Source organism: Antechinus flavipes, chromosome 4, assembly GCF_016432865.1.
Source record: "Antechinus flavipes isolate AdamAnt ecotype Samford, QLD, Australia chromosome 4, AdamAnt_v2, whole genome shotgun sequence".
Lineage (NCBI taxonomy): Eukaryota > Metazoa > Chordata > Mammalia > Dasyuromorphia > Dasyuridae > Antechinus > Antechinus flavipes.
In genome coordinates this window covers 166602538-166625196 of record NC_067401.1, presented here as the reverse complement: position 1 = coordinate 166625196, position 22659 = coordinate 166602538, and the positions used below count along the sequence as shown (strand labels likewise).

The 22659-nt window shown below is 33.5% G+C and overlaps 1 protein-coding gene across 3 annotated transcripts in view; it reads left to right on the top strand.

The window, feature by feature from the left end:
• Positions 1-22659, top strand: part of RPTOR (regulatory associated protein of MTOR complex 1) — a 551396-nt gene that overhangs the window by 348047 nt on the left and 180690 nt on the right. The gene's annotated exons all lie outside the window — the stretch shown is intronic.

The window sequence follows — 22659 nt, the reverse complement described above, 5'->3', positions numbered from 1 at the left end:
TGTTTATATTTTCCTGGAATTTTACTAGGTTGCTGGTTTTTTTCATCCTAAGTTTCTTCTCCCTAAAAATGTCAGATAAAAGAGTTAGAAGGCATAGGTTCAGTTAAAATGGACTTTTCTGACTTTTTAATATTCAAACATTGGTTTCGTTTGTAATTACCATTATTATCTTCTTTTCCATGGTTTCCCTTCTATCCTTTCCCAACTCCTTTAAGGTTTTATACTACCAGTTATCTATCCCCTTGTTTTCTCCCATCTTCAAGTCTTTTCTTCTCCAATGGTTTCTTCTTTTTTATCTGAAAACATACATCTGACTTCTGTCCTTTAAACGGGAAAGAGGGAGAGGAGAGACTCATCTTAATTATGCTACATTCATTAACTATCCCTTGTCTCTGTAGTTTACATTTTTTGAAAAAAAATGTTCTACATTTGTTGTATCCATTTCATTTCCACCCACATTTAACCATACTCTGACTTCCGTCATTGTTGAAAATATGGCCCCCTAATCAATAAAGTGATTTCATCTTTAGTCTTCATTCTCCTTGACCTTCCTGTGATAGTCTATACTATTGACTACCCCCTCCTTCTTGGAATTCTTCTGATATTGCCTCTCTATTTTTGTCATCTAGTCTTCTGCCTACTCTTCTTCCTTTTTCAATAAATCCATTTCCCATTTCACAATACATATAGGCTATCCCCAGAATTTGACATTTGATAAGTATTTTTTTCTGTATTCTCAGTTTCAGAGAGTTCAGGAGATATCTATATGATTTTGTAATCTATGTCTCTGGCTCTATTCTCTGATCTTCAGTCTCACGTCTTTAATTGCTTTACTATTTCTTCAAGCATTCACTTATTCCATAAATATTTGCTTGGAGAAGTGATTGATCTTACCATTGCATTAGATAGTTATTTTTTGTTGTTGTTGTTTTTCCTGACTACATATTTTACTTTGTATCAGTTTATCTAATAAGATCTGTGCTTTAAGGGCTACAAAATCATGCATTCCCTTTGACCTAATAATACTACTACTAGGCATATATTCCAAAAGATATGTTGTTTGGTTTTTTTAATGAAAAAAATTTATGTGTACAAAAATATTTAAAGAAACTCTTTTCTTAGGGCAAAGAATTGAAAGTTTGAGAGTGTATTCATCAGTTGAGGAATGGCTGAATAAAACATGGCATGAAAATATGATGGAATACTGTTGTTCTATAAGAAACAATTAGCGGGATGCTCTTAGTTGAAATTCTTCCATGAGCTCATACAAAGTGAAATGTACTGGGGTACAAAGTAATATAGTCCTGTGGGATGATCAGCTATGAATGACTTTTGCTATTCTCAGCATATAATGATCCAAAACTATTCTGAAGGACTTATGATGAAAAATGATATTCATACCCAGAGGAAGAACTGATTATATCTTAGTACAGATTGGAGCATACTTTTTAAAATTTTTTCTTGAGGGTTTTTTTTGGGGGGGGAGTTTATATTTTCTTTTACTACATAACTTTTACAGAGATATTTTGCGTAACTTCACATGTGCCTTTTCAGTGAAGAAGAAAGGATGGAGAAGGGAGGAAGGAAGAACAATTATTAAAAAAAAAAAAAAAAAGGTTTTACATGTAACTGGGGAAAATACAATATTAAAAGAAAAACAATATTGGTTCATCTGTGTCTTTCCAAGTTTCTTTAGAACAATCACCACAAAACAATCAAATCTGAATGGTGTGAAATTGTATAAAACAAATTTGTCCACAAAAAAGAGATATGCGAATACAACCCCCTTATCCCTTTGGAGAAAATAGTAAATAACACCTTTTTTTTTTCTATATGTTGAGAATTTTTATTGGATTTCTTTATTTTTATTTCTTTTAAAAATTATTTGTTATAAGGAAATGGGAGCAATATGATGGTGGATATAAAAAATAATAGCTTTTAATATTTATATTAAAAAATCATTCCAGAAATACTGATTTAGCTTATCCCGTAATCCAAGAAAGGCAAAGATAGTTCCACTATATAACAAAATGTTCATAGCAACACTTTTTGTGCTAGCAAAGATCTGGAAACAAAGTGAACAAAATAAATATGTATTTATATAAATATAAAATAATTTTGTCTATGTGAATTGATTGATTTGAGAAATTTAGAAAGGCATGGGAAAGCTGGCATTAAATTTTTCAGAGCGATAATGGAACCAGGGAAATAAAATGAAAGATTACAAAAATAATTGGGACAAAAAGTATTATTTAAGGAATTCAAATTCTATGTAAATGTATTGACCAATCTAGGCACTGGAGGAGGGTTGATGAAATATACCTTCCTTCCTTCTTTACGGACGTGAAAGGAGAGGGATGCAGAATGTTACATATCTTTCATACATGGCCATTGCAATGATTGATTAACTGTTTTTCTTTGTTATAAGAGAAATATCACTATAAGGGAGGAAGGGATTATCTATCCAGAAATGACTGTTTGAGAGACAAGAAGGAGGAAAGCAGTATTAAAATTTGAATTAGAAGAAGAGAAACTACTTGGGAAAAGTAGTTAGACACATGAATAATGTTTTCTGCTTTCAAGTTAGTTATAATTTAGTTGAGATAAAGTGTACAAACAACTATAACATAAGGTCTAAGTACAAAAATAGTGAAAGACAAAAGATGTCAGAAATTAGGAATGATTTTATGGAGAAAATTGAATTTACGTGAATGCTTCATGTATGTTTGGGTTTTGATTTTTAAGGAAGAACATTCAAAGAAGGGGGTATATCTTGAGCAATGATTGCCCCAGTTCTGGGAAAATAAGGTTTGTTGGTGTATTTGGGGAACACTGCTAGAGCACAGGAAATAAGGCTAGAAAAGTAGGTCAGGATTGGATGCAGCATGAAGGGCCTTGAATAGTTGCCAAGGAGTTTTATAATTTGGTTGGCAGTGAGGAGTTTTCTTTGGGGAAAAATTTAATCTAGGTTTGTTGCATATACTACTAGATTAAGTGAAGACAGAGAGTTTGAGAGAATAGTTAGGAAGCAATTTTAGTAGTTCAAGTCAAATACACAGACATGTTTTTGATTGGTAACAGCAAGTGTTATAAAACTAATGATAACTGTTGACTTTATTATTTTAAAATTTATGAAAAACAATCACAGAAATTATAATAATGGGGAACTTTAGTTTACCTCAATCAGCTTTTTTTTTTTTTTTTTTTTTTTTAATTTTAAAACAGCCAATTAAAAAAAAAAAAAAAAGTAGTTAAGGAAGAGAATAGAAAATTTAGGACCTCTGGCCTAGGAGTTTAAGTCTTTATGACTCTTCCACAGGATAATCCTTAGACCACTTGACCACTATGTAGTTCTCCCTAAACTAAGTCTCCATGCTTATCCCTAGTTCCTTTAGCCAGCTCTCTCAAGGAATGGGTTTTTTAGAGCTTTGACGATCCTGATTAGTGCATTTGAAAATGTTTCTCCTAAAATGTGGCAACCAGAATTGTATATATAGCTCCTTCAGTGTCAGGTCATTATTAAATTATTGCATAGAATTAGAAGGAGTATGCATATTTCTTGAGAGTTTCTTTGTGGCTTAAAGAAATTGATCATAGCTTAGGTTACAATTATCTTAGTGCAGCAAATATTATTAAATAAAAGACTGCTGAAAAAAAGTTCTAAAAATCAACTGGAAATTAAAGAACTTTATGCAAAAAAGTTGGCAAGTGAAAAAACAAATTAGAGAAATGATAGATAAATTTCACTGAAGATGAAAGCATGACAGTTTGCCCTAATGTTGGATATAGCAAAAGTAGTTCTTAAGTAGAAATTTACGTCTCTAAATACTTTATAGCCAAATGAGAGAGAGAGAGACAGAAAGAGTAAGAGTAAACTAAAACTACTTGAAAACCAACAAATTGTAAAATCCCAATTAAACACCAAATTAGAAACCTTGAAAATCAAAGAAGATATTTTTAAAAATTGAAAACAAATAAATAAAATTAGAAGCATTTTTTTAAATGACAAATACCTTTTAGCTAATTTTATTTTTAAAAATGAGAGGAAAACCACATTACTTGTATCAGAAGTGAAAAAAAGAGAATTCATTTTGAAGAAGAAATAATGGATATTAGAGACTCTTTTACCCATCTTTGTGCCTTAAAACTGATAACTTAAAATAAATATTTATAAAAATATAAAATATATAAATCAGCTGAACAAGAAATAGGTAATTTGGACAAACAGATTTCATAGGAAGAAACTGAACAGGGCTTAAATAAATTCCAAATTTTAAAACTGCAACACATATATATTCACAAGTGAACTCTAGCAAACATTCAAAAAACAATTCCAATATTTTATAAACTTTGCATAAACAGCCAAAGAAGTTATCCTACCACATTTTGTCTGTGACACAGCTAAAACAGAAAAAAAAGAAATCTATAGTTCAACATACCTAATGAACATTGATGTAAAAACTTTAAATAAAATGCGTACAAAGAGGCTAAAGCAAAATACCACAAAGATTATATCCAATTCTGTTACCAAGTAGGAGTTGTACCAAGAAGTTAGGGATATTTTAATATTAGAAAAATTACAAACTTAACTAATCATGTTAATTAAATATTAATTTTAAAACATTATTAAGAAAATGAACAAAAATCTTGTGGTTATAATGAAAAATGTTCCTATGATTATAATCAGAAATCGATGCAGATAAGCTTTTTGACAAAATACAACTCCAATTTCTATTTTAAAAAACAACACTATAAAATATAGTAATAAATACATTTATTTGAAACAAAGAGCTACCATTTTATGTAACAGAGATGTCCATTATTTTCTTCTTTGACATAGTTAGAAATTCTGGCTATAGCAATAAGACCTGAAAAAGAAATTGAATGAATGAGCATAGGTAAAGAACAAGCCAAATGTATCATTTTTTTTTGCAAATGATATAATAGTATATTTAAAGAACCTTAATGATTCAATTAAAAAATTAATTGAAACAATTCCTGAACGTCACTAAATTAGCAAAATTTGAAATAGGAAAATCCTATATTTTAAAAAGTATTTAATAGCAGCTCTTTAGAATGTAGTAAGTAGAGCCAGAAGAAATTATAATAATAATATAAAATACTATTAAATACTTTCATAAAATGAAATAAACAGATCCAGTTGAACATTTCCTACAATAACAACTACAAAATCATGCAATTTTAAAAGTTGTAGCAATTATGATGAGGACAGTGACCTTCCAGATAAGAAATTATGATAATATTACCTATATTATGGATTTATTTTTCTCTTATTTCTCAAGATATGTAGGATAGGTGAAAGATAAAATAGATCTCTGTTAATTTATAAAAAAATTTTTAAAGAATAGTTAAGTGTGGAAAGACTATGGAATGTACTTTTAGGTAAACTCACTATTGTTAATATATTGGTTTTTTTAGGAGAGACCTTTCATGGAAGTCAGGGAAGATAATCTGTAAATATTTGTAATGCAAAAACAAAGCACAATATTTTTTTTTAAAATATGATACCACTAAGCACTTGCTAACCTCACTTTTCTATACTTTGAGTATAGTTTGTGTTTTTGGCTTTTAATTTTATGCTTATATTGGTTTTACCTCTCTTTAAACCAAGCTGAAGATTTTCTTCCTTTATATATGCTTGGCACTTTTTTTTACCAAGTTTGGATTTAGTGTCCCATTGCAATGGTATGAAGATATTTTAGTTTAAGAAATCTGATTTAAAATTACCTCTTGGTTTCATTTGTCTTAAAGACAACGTATCTTATATCTTGTTTATATCTAGGGACCAAAATATTCAAGTGATATGTTGCAGTACTCCTTCATTTTTGACTCCATGTGAGAAAATATAAGGGCACTATCTTTAATATTTTCATCATACTGAAAGAAATATTTATTCATGCTTAAAGAACTACTTTTGAAGCCTGGTTGGAAATGCCATAGCCTATAATGTTCTCTAAGTCTCTATGAGCTACTTTAGATAGTTTTGATTTCTTAACCAGCTTGAACACTTGTTTATTTAAAAGATTTTCCTGTCAATAAAAATTTTGAAATTTCTCCTATTTCAAACTGAGCCCTGTGAGTCCCTCCCCTCTTTCTGCATCTATTTCTGATTATAATCATAATTTCCTTTGCCTTACTTGCTGTTGATTTTGTCTCTGAGTACTCATCTTTCCCTGCACTTTTTCACATCTTCGCACAATATGTGATACATAATTGGTGTTCTTTAATTGGTTCTCTAACACTTGAGTAGTATATACATGTTGTAAATTTCAGAGTTGTATTCCAAATCAGCTCATCGTTATTGAGAAAAAAATATCATCCTTAGGATCACTGGGTTTCAATTTACTATTGCAGAGTAAGATGTAGTAGTGCCAAATTTCTAAAAGTGCCAGAGTCTCCAAATCCCAGGCCATCCTACTTTCTTAGCTGTTTTATCTTGAGTTCTAAGTGGAGTCTATTCTTTAGTTCTATTCCTGATCCTTCCACTAACAGATCATGTAGCCATAGGTAATTCATCCACCACTGCAAGTTGTCTTTTCATCAGTGATTTCTTAGTATTTCTAATTAACCATCATATCATTATTTTATCTCCACTTTAGCTATTTTTACATATTTAATTTCTTTCACTTATGAATATTGCTAAATTTCTAGAACTATATCAAATAACATCAAAATACTTTAAAGAGTTTTTCACATAACTGAATCTTCTACTTTGTCAAAGGCTTTTACTACATTTCTTGAGATTATCATGTGATTTTAATATCTTTATTTAAATTAATTGTTTTCCTAATGTTTCTGTCCTTGCATCCCTTATATAAATCAAACTTGGTCATACTGAATAATTTCCTGGATGTTTTACTATATTTTTGTGAATGAATTACAAGAAGATATAGATAGTATTACAATAGTCATAGGAGACTAATGTCCCTAATTTTGGACAAATCTAACAGAAAGACGAACAGACAGGAAAATTTAGAATGGAACAAATGTAATGGAAAAGCTAATGCTTTTAAAAAGACTTATGGCATAGTCTGAATGGGAATGCCAAAGAATGAATTTATTTTTCAATATTTTTCAATATTTTCAATATTTTTCAATATGAAATTTCCTCCCCAATTAAGGCCATTATTTAGAGAGATAAATATATTATTGATAACTTTAGAGAGATCATTTTTGTTAAAGTGATAAAGAGGAAAGCCAGATTATAGAAAGTTAAAAAGTGAATGGGAATGACAAAGGAAAATACTTGTTTTCAGTTTTTTCTTGGAATTTGGTTGTAAATAATTGCACTGAGACAGGATGATCAATTGTTGTGATAGTATATGCAGGAAAGATATTAAGACTATCTGAGACTGTTTTGATAAATTCAGATTTTACTTATGGACTTCCTCATAGTACATACTAGATATAAAATATAATAAGATATAAAAATAATAAACCGTTGGATTCTTTTTAATTAGAAGACTGAGATCAATGAGAAGACTGAGTCTATGAATGATGAAATGTATTGCTGAAATAAAAATATATACAAGATATCCCCAATATTTTCGGCTTCCAGGATACTGTGTCATGTATCTAATCCAATTTCTTATCACTTCTATTTCTCTCCACAACGCTTAAGTAATTTTTATAGAATTCTGAAGACTAACAAGCTACCAGTAACTAGGGAATTCCTCAAATTTCTTCTAATCAAGTCCTTATGGAAACTAGTTCCTCTTGTTCCAAAAGGGGAAAAAGAAGACACATTACAGGAGAGGTATAGACAGAATGAAAGTCAGTCACACGCATGCTGGGAGAAATCCAGGGCTGATGCCAGCAGGAGTGATATTAGACAGATAGATAAGCCAACAGCACTGGGTTCCTGGACTAGAAAACATGTTTTTGTGGATCATGTTTTACTGAACTCAGACGGACAGATTCCAATAAAGATCAAAGAGAGTTGGTACTATTTATAGGCAAGGAGAGAAAAAGCCTAGTGCATAAGGAAAAGTTGGACATTAGGGAGAGGAAAGGAGTTGATTTAAGAAGAAAACTTTGAGAGTGAATGAGTTAAAAGGTTCAGATGAAGGGATTAATGTTCACAAAAACAGATATGTTGTGATACAGAAGCCACTTGCTAGTGGCTGTTGGGAGGTCTGACTCACACCTGTAGAATGGACTTCTTCATGTGAGAGGATGATGATGATACAAAGGAGACAGAGGCAGTTGCGTTCTCTGACTTCCCTCCTCTTCCTTCTTGCCTCCAGTTTATTTCATTCCCAATACACAAGCAAATAGCTGCATCAGTAAAGGCTGCTTTGCAGTTTCTTCAAGTGTAATGATCCACAAGAGAATTGACCTGCCCCTTCACTTAGGCATGGTCCTTAACACAGATATCTCATCCTTTGAGGATAGAGCAAAGGAGAGGACATGAGACGATGCTTTAATGGTTTAATGTGTAGTATTGAAGAGAAGCTCACAAAATATGGTCTTTTTTTTTTTTTAAAGAAAGAGTGAGATACAACCTTTAGCAAAAGAGAGATATAGGCAATTGGCACTGCCACTGTAGTATGGATACTATAGAGGAATATGCTAATCACTGGGCTGTTAAGTCCAGACAGAGAATCAGTAAGTGAAGAAAAGTTTGTTATCTAATCTCAACTGGGGCTTCAATCTGTTTCTTCCTAATTTGATGCAATCCCAATTTCCACAAGTGTTGTTCCAAGCTTTTTCTTCCCTACTCAAGAGCCTGTCTGCCTGCCCACCCACCCTCTCACCCCAAGACCTCATCTGGTAGTCCATTAAAGAATTGTGGAGATATATATTGAAATTTAAAATATCCTACTTCTGTCTTGTGTGGTATCCTATCTATTGATTCTCCTCCAGTACTGAGTAGTTGAAATGCACCATAAGTGTTTGGCCTGTAAGTAAACACTTTGGATTGTTACTATCAACATAAAACTGAATTTCATCTTTTTTACTGAGTCAAGAATTCTACATCTCTAAGTTTTGATTATACTTTACTTTTGATGGAATTAAATACTGCCTTCTTAGAAATGGATGAATTATCTAGCTGGTACACCCTGTGGAGTTCTTATTTTTCATTTAGCAGCTTTTGAATTTTCCCTTCATTTTCACCAAACCAGTCCAATGTTTGTGAGTGTTCTGACCCACATGAGCAATGCAGTAATATATCCTGAATTTCTGAAAGTTTGCCCACTCCTTTACTGCTCTGATGTTGCCAAACTGTATTGGCTCAACTTATGTTCCAAATTGACAATAGACTTCCCTTTTAGAAAATTTCTCTAATCTGCTGACATTAATTCTTCTACTAGTCTTTTTGCCTTGGGATTTCAACTTTTGTTGAATGCACATATTTAGCTTGAAGAGGATAAGTCTATGAGCAGCCCTGTACTCTGCATCACACGTTGCCTTCATCACTTTGACACCCTGTCTGTCTCTTCTCCTTACAATCGCATAGTCTATTAAATACCTATGTTTGCTGCAAGAGTGTAACATGAAATTTTATTGCATTTAGGTGATGAGATTAGTCTTCAGTGGTAAATGACCATTGCTATTGGTATTTCCAACTCCCAAGGACTCCCTCCCATGTTTGGTAATCAGGGCTTACTCTAGCATTAAAGTCATCCAAAATTTTAAGCTTGTCTTCTTTTGGCACATGAGTGATAAAGGTCTCCAGGTCTTCATAAAATTTTTCTTTGACTTCATCAAGGTTTGTCATGGTGAAAACATGGCGTGGCATTTTCCTGCAAGTGGCAGTCACATTGTCATGAGCCTGTCATTCACTCTTTTTCAAAAGCATTGAGCTTGTTCACTAGATTGTTTTTGAGTGCAAAACCTATACCAGTTTCACAGTGCTCCCTTTCACTGAAGCCACTCCAGAATAAACATATATCCAGCTCCTACTTCAGTAAACTGGCCTTCATTTGCTAGCCTTGTTTCACTCAGTGATGCTATTTGGATGTGATACCTGTTGAATTTTCTTACAAGAGCTGTTCTTTCTTTCCAGGTCTACTGGATTTCATGTTGTCTGTAAGCACACACACATTTCATGCTCAATGGTGTGAGCAAAATCAAATTTGCAGAAATTTTCATACAAGCAAAACGTGTAGAGCCTGCCGTGATAATTGAGTTGGGTTGGGCAAACAGATAATATTTAGGATAAACAGACAATTTTTCTTGTCCAGTCTCTTCCTCACACTTGGAGGTGAGCAGTGCAATCCTTTTTTTTTTTTTTTTTTAATTTACAAGATATAGATATATGCATAGGTAATTTTTCAGCATTGACCTTTGCAAAACCTTCTGTTCCAACTTTTCCCCTCCTTCCCCCACCCTTTCTCTCAGATGGCAGGTAGACCAATACATGTTAAATATGTTAAAGTATATGTTAAATACAATATATGTATACATATCCATACAGTTATTTTGCTGCACAAGAAGAATCAGACTTTGAAATAATGTAAAATTGCCCTGAGAAGGAAATCAAAAATGCAAGCAGACAAAAACAAAGGAATTGGAAATGCTATGTAGTGGTTCATACTCATTTCTCAGAGTTCTTTCCCTAGGTGAAGCTGGTTCTGTTCGTTATTGAACAAGTGGAACTGATTTGGTTCATTTCATTGTTGAAGAGAGCCACATCCATCAGAATTGATCATCGTATAATATTGTTGTTGAAGTATATAATGATCTCCTAGTCCTGCTCATTTCACTCAGCATCAGTTCATGTAAGTCTCTCCAAGCCTTTCTGAAATCTTCCTGTTGGTCATTTCTTACAGAACAATAATATTCCATAACATTCATATACCACAATTTATTTAGCCATTCTCCAATTGATAGGCATCCACTCCGTTTCCAGTTTCTAGCCACTACAAAGAGGGCTGCCACAAACATTTTTTCACATACAGGTCCCTTTCCCTTCTTTAAGATCTCCTTGGAGATCATTATACACTTTGACAACGATATTGTATGAGAAAATATTTTGATGGAAGTGGATTTCTTTGACAAAGAGACCTAACTGAGTTTCAATTGATAAATGACAGACAAAAGCAGCTACTCCCAAAGAAAGAACACTGGGAAACAAATGTGAACTATCTGCATTTTTGTTTTTCTTCCCGGGTTATTTATACCTTCTGAATCCAATTCTCCCTATGCAACAAGAGCACTGTTCGGTTCTGCAAACATATATTGTATCTAGGATATACTGCAACATATCAAACATATAAAGGACTGCTTGCCATCTAGGGGAGGGGGTGAAAGGAGGGAGGGGAAAAAAAATTGGAACAGAAATGAGTGCAAAGGATAATGTTGTTAAAAAAAAAAAAAATTACCCTGCCATGGATTCTGTCAATATAAAGTAATTATTAAATAAAAATTAAAAAAAAAAAAAAAAGATCTCCTTGGAATATAAACCCAGTAGTAATACTGCTGGATCAAAGGATATGCACAGTTTGATAACTTTTTGAACATAGTTCCAAATTGCTCTCCAGAATGGCTGGATGTATTCACAATTCCACCAACAATGTATCAGTGTCCTAGTTTCCCCACATTCCCTCTAACATCCAGCATGATCTTTTCCTGTCATCCTAGCCAATCTGAGAGGTGTGTAGTGATATCTCAGAGTTGTCTTAATTTGCATTTCTCTGATTAATAATGAGAGCAATGCAATCCTTAAAAGGCTGTTCAGATACCCACCGGGCTGTCAAATCCCACTGCTTCCTATGGGAGGCAGAGCTAAGATGGTGGAGAGCAGACACAACTCTCTGTAACCTCCTCTAACCTTCTCTCAAATCAACAGCAAATTTAGCCTCTAAATTGGTTTTGAAGTCAAGGAATCCACAAATATTTGGAGTACAATATATTTCTAGAAGAAGATACCTTGGAAGAACTTCAGAAGAGATTTGTTTCAATCAGGCAGAGTGACAATTTGCTAAACTAGACTGCAGCATAGAGAGACAGGGGCAAGAAGCTGGAACAGAGAGAGTGTTGTAGCTTTCACACACCTGAGACTATTCTGTGAGCCTCTTAGGCCACTCTGTCCTGGACCTAGCCGCCATTACCCAGCACTGGAAATCAATCAACAGAACTGCCTCAGGACATTCTCCTTTGCCCTTTGCATTGAACAGACCTCAAGCCTTAAAAAAAAAAAAGAATAAAAAGCAAAAAAAGAACTCTTACCATAGATAGCTTTTATGGAGAGAGAGAATAACAGCCTTCAAATTCTGAGGTTCCTAAAAGCAAAGCAACTTCAGAAGAAGCCCCAAAGAGAGACATGAACTGGTTCCCATTTCACAAGGCTCTCTTCAAACATTGCATAAAGGATCTTAAAAGAAAGTTAGAAGAAAAATGGGGAAATGAAATGAGATCATTGCAAGAAGGAATGGGAAAAATGCAATGAACAAAAAAATTTAATTGGCCAAATTCAAAAAATGCAATTTGCAATTGCAAAAGGAGCTAAAAAAAATTACCTGAAGAAAATAATACACTAAAAATTAGAATTGAACAAATGGAAATGAATGACTTAATAAGACTTCAAGAATGAAACAAAAACAAAAACAAAAAATGAAAAAATTGAAGAAAATATGAATTATTTCCTAGGAAAAACAACTGACCTGGAAAATAGATCTAGGAAAGACAATCAAAGGATTATTGGACTTCCTGAAAGACATGATGAAAAAAAGAACCTATCTTACAGGAAATCATAAAAGAAAACTGCCCTGATATTTTAGAATCAGAAAATAAAAAAGGCATTGAAAGAATCCACCAATCACCTCCTGAACAAGACCCCGAAATTTAATCCCCACGGAATATCATAGCTAAATTTCAGAACTATCAGACCAAGGAAAAGATGTTGCAAGCAGCCAGAAAGAAACAATTTAAATACCGAGGAGCCACAACTAGGATTTCCCAGGACCTAGCAGCTTCCACCTTAAAGGATCAAAGGGCCTGGAATCTGATATTACAAAAAGCAAAGGAACTGGGATTACAGCCAAGAATAAGCTATCCAACTAAAATGAGCATTATTTTTCAGGGAAGAAGATGGACATTCAATGATATAGGTGAATTTCACCTATTTCTAATGAAAAGACCAGAACTGAACAAAAAATTTGATTTCCAAACACAGAACTCAAGAGAAAAATAAAAAGGTAAAAGGGAAAGAAGTTGAGAACTATATTTCTTTTATGGATATACTTAGAGAATGCAGGTATAATTTGATTTTATTATGATAATATGAAAAAAAAAACTAGATGTGAAAAGGGAATTATACTGGAAGAAAAGGGGAAAAGGAGGTAAAATAATGGAAATTACATCTCACAAAGAGGCAAAGAAAATCTATTATAACTGAGGGAAAGAAGGGAGGGGGATGAATATTGTGTGACTCTTACTCTCATCTAATTTGGCTCTAAGAAAGAATATTAGATATATTTGGTTTCATAAAGAAACTTGTCTCAACGATATTGTATGAGGACATATTTTGATGGAAGTGGATTTCTTTGACAAAGAGACCTGAGTTTCAATTGATAAATGACGGACAAAAGCAGCTACACCCAAAGAAAGAACACTGGGAAACGAATGTGAACTATCTGCATTTTTGTTTTTCTTCCAGGATTATTTATACCTTCTGAATCCAATTCTCCCTATGCAACAAGAGAACTGTTCGGTTCTGCAAACATATATTGTATCTAGGATATACTGCAACATATCCAACATATAAAGGACTGCTTGCCATCTAGGGGAAGGGGTGGAGGGAGGGAGGGGAAAAAAAAATCGGAACAGAAATGAGTGTCAATATAATGTAATTATTAAATAAAAAATTAAAAAAAAAAAAAAAAAAAAAAGAAACTTGTCTCACCTTATAGGGAAGTTGGAGAGAAAGGGGGAAAAGAAAGGGAAAGACTAACAGAAAGGAAAACAAAAGAATTAAGGGAAAGGTGTAAAAAAGAAAGAGGGGTTCTAAAGAGGAAGGACTGTTTGTGGGAGGTAATCATCAAAAGCAAAATACTGGGGAGAAGGGAAGGGGGATAGGAAAGAGAAAAGCATTAACCTAGGGTAAATAAGATGGCAGAAAATACAGAATTATTTTAAATGTGAATGTGAATGGGATGAACTCCCTCATAAAACAGGAGCAGATAGCAGACTGGATTAAAAGCCAGAATCCTACAATATGTTGTTTACAAGAAACACATTTAAAGCATAGTGATACATACAGAATGAAGGTAAAGGGCTGGAGCAGAATATATTATGCTTCAGGTAAGGAAGAAAAAGCAGGGGCAGCATTCCTGATTTCAGATCAAGTAAAAACAAAGATAGATCTGATTAAAAGAAATAAGGAAGGAAACTATATCTTACAAAAGATTGCCATAGATAATTAAGCAATATCAATACTAAACATATATACACCAAGTGGTTATAGCATGGAAATTCCTAGAGGAAAAGTTAAGAAAGATGCAAGAAGAAATAAACAGCAAAACTGTACTAATGGGGGAATCTCAACTTTGTTCTCTTAGAAACTAGATAAATCAAACCACAAAATAAATAAGAAAGAAGTTAAGGAGGTAAATAAAATGTTAGAAAAGTTAAGTATGATAAATCTTTGGAGAAAATTAAATGGAGACAGAAAGGAGTTTGCTTTTTTTCTTAGCAGTTCATGGAACTTATACAAAAATTGACCATATGTTAGGGGATTAAAAATCTCAAAAATCTCAAAATCAAATACAGAAAGGCAGAAATAGTAAATGCATTTTTTTTTCAGATCATGATGCAATAAAAATCACACAAAGGCTAGGAGAAAATAGACCAAAAAGAAACTAAATAATCATATCCTAAAGAATGAAGGATGAAACATCAAATTATAGACACAATTAATAATTTCATCCAAGAGAATGACAATAATGAGACAACAAATCAAAATTTGTGGGATGCAGCCAAAGGGGTAGTAAGGGAAAATTTTATATCTCTAGATGCTTGCTTGTATAAAATGGAAAAAATCAATGAATTGGGCTTGCAACTGAAAAGGCTAGAAAAAGAACAAATTAAAAACCTCCATTCAAATACCAAACTTGAAATTCTGAAAATAAAAGGAGAGATTAATAAAATTGGAAGTAAAAAAAAAAAAACTATTGAATTAACAAATAAAACTAAAAGTTGGTTTTATGAGAACGTGATTATATGGCTTGGGCTCCCTCTGTGCAGTATTATGACTACAGCTCCCAGTATATCCACACCTGCTGCTTTGTCACTTGCCCATTGCCACAGGTCTATGAAATAGGTAGAAATAGTAAAACAGTATGATGATTTCTTTTGAGTTGTATAAAAAACTGGATTTAAATGAGGCAGAGTTGCACAAAGTCATCAGCCTCACTCTCTTCTAGAATCAATACTGTCCAATGGCAGGACAGAGTCAAAATGATTGCTGATAACTTGAGATGCAGTGGATGCTCTCGTGTCTAACCAATTTGTAACCAAGCTCTAAGTGCTCTACAACATCTGCTTCATCTGCCTTCATGGCTATTTGAACAAATTGTTCTCATTTGCCCATTACACCAGTAGAAGTCTTTACATGCTTAGAATAGACATTCCCCAACTCACTGTAGGGTTTGAGATCATTAGGCTTCTTTTATGTGGCAAAGTACCTGGTACTAATTCTATTCCAGATGAGATTTATAAACTGAGAGGTCCTTTGCTCATTCAAGAGCTAATTAAAATTTTCCTGATATATGACAAGAGGAGGTTATGCCTAGGGATCCAAGGATGCCTATATTGTTCATCTTTATAAAAATAAAGGGAATAGATTGTCCTGTCACAATCATAGGAGCAGAACAAAGGTCTGTATTCAACATTTATAGGTCTGTCCAAAGTTTTGTTACTGTCGGTCATAAGGGCTTATAGAAATTTATATCAACGTTTGATTGCCCAGAGAAGTTCATTAGTATAGTCCACCAGTTTCTTGATGCTTGCCCAACATCTGAACAATGGACAATGCTCTTGAACTTTCCCAGTCACCAATGGAATGAACAAGGCTATGTACTTGCTCCCATGCTTTTTAGTGTGATGTTTTCAGCCACATAGTTAAATACCTTCAATGAGGTAATTGACATAGAGTCAAAGTCACCTACCACACTGATGGCAAATTCTTCAACCTGAAAAGACTACAAGTCAAAACTAAAGTGGAGGGAGTGTTGTATGCTTTTTTGTTTGCAAATGATTCTGTATTTAATGCAGCCTCTGAAGTCAAGATGTAACAAACTATGGATCAATTCTCTGCTGCTTATACTAATTTTGGCCTAACAATTAACACCAAGAAAACACAGGTACTCCATCAGCCAGCACCACATCATGTTATATGTAGAACAATCAGTTACAGCAAATGGAGAAGTTTTGAATGCTGTAGATAAGTTCTCTTATCTTGACAATATAATTTCCACATTGATAATGAGATTGACACATTCATTGCCAGAGCTAGCTCAGTGTTGGAGAAGCTCTGAAGGAAAGTGTGGGAGAAGAGAGGTATTAGGCTAACTCCCAAACGGAAGCTCTACAGCACCATTGTTCTGAACTCATTTTTGCATCCTTGTGAAACTTGGACAGCATACCAGTGCCCTGCCAGGAAACCGAATTGCTTTTATTTCAGAAACATTCTGAAGAGCATCAGACATTTAAAATCCTTTCTCGAACTAAACTACCAAGCATCCCAACTCTGCTGCAGAGAGCACAACTCCATTGGGCTGGTCACAGAGTTCAAATGCCAAACATACACTTGCCAAAAAGACTATTTTATAAAGAACTCACACAATAAAAGTATTAGCTAGTTGATCAGAAAAGGCTATATAAAGGACACTTTCAAGGTCTCTCTTAAAAACTTTAGAATTGATTGTATGACATAAAATACATTAATACCGGATCACCCAACATGGTGTGCCCTCATCAAGGAAGATACTGTTCTCTATAAGCAAAGCAGAATTGAAGCAGCTCAGAAGAGACACAAGCTGCATAGTTTAAAAAGCCACCCCAGATGTTCATAGATACTATTTGTTTCCATCCTGTGGCAGAGCATTCCGAGCTTGTATTGGTCTGATTAGCCTGTTCCTCTTCAAGAATGAAGGATAACAACCAACCAACTTAAAAACAAAAGCAGATTGTTATTCTTCAGAATTATTGTCTAGCATCCTATGATGACTCCCTTAAGCAAAATTTGAATTCATCAAAACAGCTTCATATAATAAACCTCTGATATAAAGCCTATGGTATTGAGAGAAGCCATAGAAATCAATGGAACCTTTGCTAGATCCTGCATGAATTACCCTCCTCTTTGCAATTGTGAGGGAGAGACTACATTCTTTTCTTCTCTCATCCCTATCTTTTTTCCATCCCTATAACCATCAGAATATCCTGTTGTTTTCATCACCTTTCAGTACCTTTTTTAATCTTTTGATTGTCACTTATCCTCAGGGTATTCAGGGCTCAGGATTTTACCTGGTCTGCAGTTCCAATTTGTGCTCTTTTTTGTTAACTTATTTAACTTGCTATAATATCTCCTTGCTCCATTTAGAATGTGTATTGTAGTAAAGTTAGTTGAACCCCATTGGAGATTTCCTGATTTTACCTCTGAAACAATTTTACATAATCTAGAATGAATATTATATTTGTTTATTTGCAATTTTTTTTCATTTGTTGGTCATTGAAATGTAAGCTATAATATACTGGTTAAGGTTGCTTGTTGTTTATTGAAGAACCCCTAAGTAGATTTTCCTGCTCTCAGTTAAGAGAGATATTTGCATGTATCATGTTTTATACACACCAAAGCAGATGCTCCAATATCTCAGTAACACATCTGCGGAAACATAGAATGGGTTTGTACTATTTTTCCCAACACTGTAGTTTTGTACAAAGAAAAAGCCTGCTTGGAGAAAGGCAACCTGAGAATTTGTGATATATTAGAGAAAAGGGGAAAAAAAAACAGCCAAGCACTTTTCTTCCAAATATCATTTGGATATATTGGGCCATGATTTACCAGAGATATACCCAGAGAAATGAAGAGTACAATATTAAAGGTTTTTTGTTTTCAGCTTCTGGATTGTCAAATATGAAGTTTTAAAAACATCAACACCTTCCTAAAGTGAAAAGCCAAAAGAGGAGGAAGAGGCAGAAGCTCTATAAATTGCTGTCTTTAGACTACAATAATGTAGTGGCCACATCAGCGTAATGCTGCTTTTGTCCATTTCAACCCACTATGTCTAAATGGTAATTGTAAAGTATGGACTAGCTCCCTGGAGGGCCTCAGGTCAGCCAAAGTCAAGATAAATCAAAGTCCTTGGTCTTTAGGGGTAGAAGTGAAAGAGGCAGCTTGCCAAAGATGTATTCTGGATTCTGCAATCTGGAGTCTCCAGCCTCTCTCCTCCTCATCCTGCCGCCAAATGACTCTGGTTTCTCTCCCTCTGCCCTCCAATCCTTGCCTATGATTATCTCAACACCAAACATTCAGTAAGCACCAATGATGAGGAGAGCCATCACATCACCATCTCATCTAAATATGTATATAGAGCCATTGTCTCACATTGAATAGGTAGTTAGCCTTAAGTACTCTGGTTATCTGATTCAAGCATACCTTTTTGGAGTTTCAGCCCTCTACAGGTAACTTAGTTTGTGGTGGTGCTTTTATAGATTTTCCTTTTGATTAATGGGAGAAACAATGACTGCCCTGTAAATGTAAGTAAAATGTTATCCTAGATGCTCAGGGAAATCAAGGGAGGCTGTTTTTCAGTGTTGACTGAAGGGTATAATGATTAATGGTTAGACTGCACTGAATCATTATTACTGCAGTGTTGAACTAGAGCAGGGAGAGAAGTAGGAACCTGCTCAGCTCTTGAGTATATTCCCACACTAGACATATTTAGTATGTTAGCACTCTATAAATTATCTAGATCCTGCCTTCAGAAACAGACCCATTTTTTAAGTAGCAACATAAAAAAATACTTTCTTTCCCCATCCCATATTAATACTAGTTCATTTATGCCTTTTTTTTTATATTTCCTAGTGACTTAAAACTGAACAATTGATTTGAAAAAGTGATATCATATTGAATAGCTCTGAAGGCAGCAGCACCAGATATTATTTCTTATTGCATTCTTATCCTCAGTACATTCATTTTTCACTAACAGTAATATTTGACCTGATGACCCTAAGCAGATTTAACATATATTGAAAGCTGTTAAAGTTAGTGACTCTTAGAGAGGATTAGAAATTAGAATTTCAAGTTCTTTTTGTGGTTCCAATATCAAATATTACTTCAGGCAGCTTGGGCCATGGAATTATTAATTTAATATTAATAATGTGGAATAAGTTACCAGAATGACAGGTGTTGAATCACTGTACAATCAAAGTCAGATTATCACTATTAAACAGAGCAGGCAAACTCCCATGAAACTTGTACCACAGTCTCTGTATCTCCAGTCCACTTTCAATTCTAATTATCTGATCTGAACTGCTCTCTACTGCTCAACAATCCTTATATTCTTCTCTAACTGATATGTAATTCTTCACAGTAGCTGTTGGAAGCCTCCTCATCTCCTTAAAGTCTCAATACCATCTCAATAGATGACAAGGCCTCTAGATTTTCTAAGAAAATTTAGACCTTCTAAAATGAATTAACTTTGTCATCTTCCCTATACTACACCACACCTCAAAACCTTTCTACAACTTCATCCTTCTTTAGCCCAGTCATTTATGAAAAGATGACCTATTTCTTCACCAAAAATAAGCCCCCACCTTGTGTTCCTGATCCCATCTCTTACCATGTTTTCCAGGATTTTGTCCCATTCAATCATTCTCTTTTTTTTTTTCTTCTAAATAATCTTTCTAATAGCTTGCTGTTTTTCTGCTACCTGCAAAGAAGCAACAATCATCAGCAATCCTTGTCAGATATTATATTAATCAGTTTTTAAGTCTATCAACACAATTTTTCTTTACAATATTGTGTTCGTTTCACTTTGATTCATATAAGTCTTTTCAGGTTTCTATGAACCCATCCCTTCATTTCTTAGGGTACAATAATAACCATTTATATTCATATAACATAATTTGTTCAACCATACCCTCTTAAGATGTCCTCTTTATTCTTAGTTCTTTGTACAACTAAAAGTCTTGCAATAAATACCTTTTTTTTTTCACAGAAAGTAGTCTTAGGAGTTATATATATTTTTTAAAAAGCTGGATGTGCAACTGCCATTTCATCATAGCCATACATCTGTTTTTAAACTCACTCAGTAACAGTCCACTAAAAATATCATTTTGCTTTTGTGATTCTTCTGTTGGTTAAAAAGATCAAATTAGATGTATCTCTAGAGCAAATTTGTTAATTTTAAAATGTACTCACTGAATATTTTGACCTATCTAAGGACAAAGTGTAATAAAGTTATTTCCTACTTTTGTTCGGTATTCTTTGTGATATTTGAAAAATTGAGTCATTGTTTATGCCTACAATTTCTTTAAAATTGTACCATCTTGCCAAATTTGACAATTATGAGTTAGTCAATAAATATGTAAAATTAAGCACCTACTATGTGCGAGGCACTGTGCTAAGTGAGATGCAAAAAGAGGCAAAAGACAATCCCTGCCCTTTTGGCCCTCACAGTATAATGCAGGCAGCAACAAATAAACAGATATATGCAAAAAAGCCATAAACTACATAAATAGAAAACAATTAAAAGAGGAGAAGTACTAGAGTTAAGAGGAGTTGCGAAAGAATATATGTAGAAGATGGGATTTTAGTTGGGATGTGAAGAAAGCCAGTGAAACCATTCAGAAAAAAGGGAATATCTTCTATGCATGATGGCAACTAGAAAAAATGCCCAGAGCCAATAGAATAGTTTGTTGTATCACTTTGATATTAAATAAACTGAAAGGGATTTAAGTATTTCCCCTTGTCTTTGTTTATCTTTTTTTTCTTTTGCCCAAATAGTAAAATTTGTTTTTTATGTTAGTAGCAGAATAAAAAGGCCCTTCAAACTTTCAGTTTTCACTTGGCCTCAATTCCATTGCCTACTGGTACCTGGTTACTTGCAAATTGCATCATTAACTGCTAGAACCCCAATGTGTTTTATCTTTCTACTCTCATAGTTTGCCTTTGTTCATTCCCAACCTGACCCCAACCCCATTTCTGATTTTTTTTTTTTAAAGTGTGATTCCTTTAAGTCTCCTAAGACACAGAGAAGAATCAGTTGGCCATGGAGCCAAAACCTAAGTGAGAGTTTTGTTTATTTGTTTGTTTGTTTGCTTTTTGTTTTAGGAAAACAGTAATATGTGCATTCATAATCAGATTCCTTCTCTCTCTCTCTCTCCTCTCTCTCTCTCTCTCTCTCTCTTACTCTGACCTTAGTATGCCATGCCTAAATCTTGATCTGGAAAAAGCAAAATCTTAAGAAAAAAGATTTCTTTGCAGATAAAACCGCCAGGCTTTTTTGCTTCATTTATTCTGAACCCCCAAGTCTCTAGTGGACCCAGTGTTTTATAAAATGTCAGATGCTAGTTGAATGTTTTTATTTTGTTTTGTTTTTTCCATTGGAAGGTTTGTTTTCTTTTCCTAATAGGCAAGTATCATAGGTAGAAATAAGGGTATGGTGCTTTTTAATAAAGGAGTCAAATCAAAACATGCTGTTTAGTGCTTTTTTCATGCCATTATTGTGCAGCATAAAGAAAAAGTTATTAACTATTTATATGAAATATAGTATAATATTATTTCATTAATTTAGTGAAATTATTTTACTAATTTAGAATAAAAGAAAGGAAGACATTCTGACTTAGAAGCATGAATCATATATTTTTTAAATAGAGTTGTTACAGTTTTCAAGTACACATAGTTATCAAACCAAGATCATTTACATACCTGATCATTCAAGTGAAAATAAATTAGCAAATAATACTTCAGAATAAACCTATTTGTTATCACAACCTTGTTATCTACATAAAAATCCCTTAAAAGTAAATTGACAGCAGTAGGATATAGTGGAAGAAAGATGGATTTGAAGTCAAATGATGAATCCCAGTTGCTTATAAAACTTTGACCAGGTTCCTCAATTTCCTTAACTGTAATATGAAGGTGTTCAACTTGATCATCTCTTCCAACTCTTAAGTCTTTGGTTCTACAAATTTGACCTAGAAACAGGAGACATATTGAAAGATATCTTAATATTTTAGCCCTTGATTTGAAAAAGTTTTTAATTTTAGTGTCCACATATAAATAGAATGTAAAAAATTTAAAGAAAACATTTCTTTCACTTTTCCCTGAAACCCTAATTGTATCCTGTACACAATTTATAGTCTTAACTAAGGACATTTTGTTGAATCTGATAAGAAGTTTTTCAGAACCGACATTGTAAACATAGTAGTTTTGGAGAGGATCATGGATGTAATTTTTTTAACTTCATCTCCTAATTCTGGATATTTTTACTATCTCCAGTGCTTAGCACTCTCTCTTTCCTAATCACTTCCTTCTAGTTTCCCTGGCATCATTCAAGTATCAGCTAAGATCTCACTTTTAGTAAGAAAATTTTTCCAGTCCTCCATTTAAATGCTTTTTCTCTACTCCTAATTTATACCATATATATCTTGTTTGTACATACTTATTTGCATGTTTTCTCTCTAATT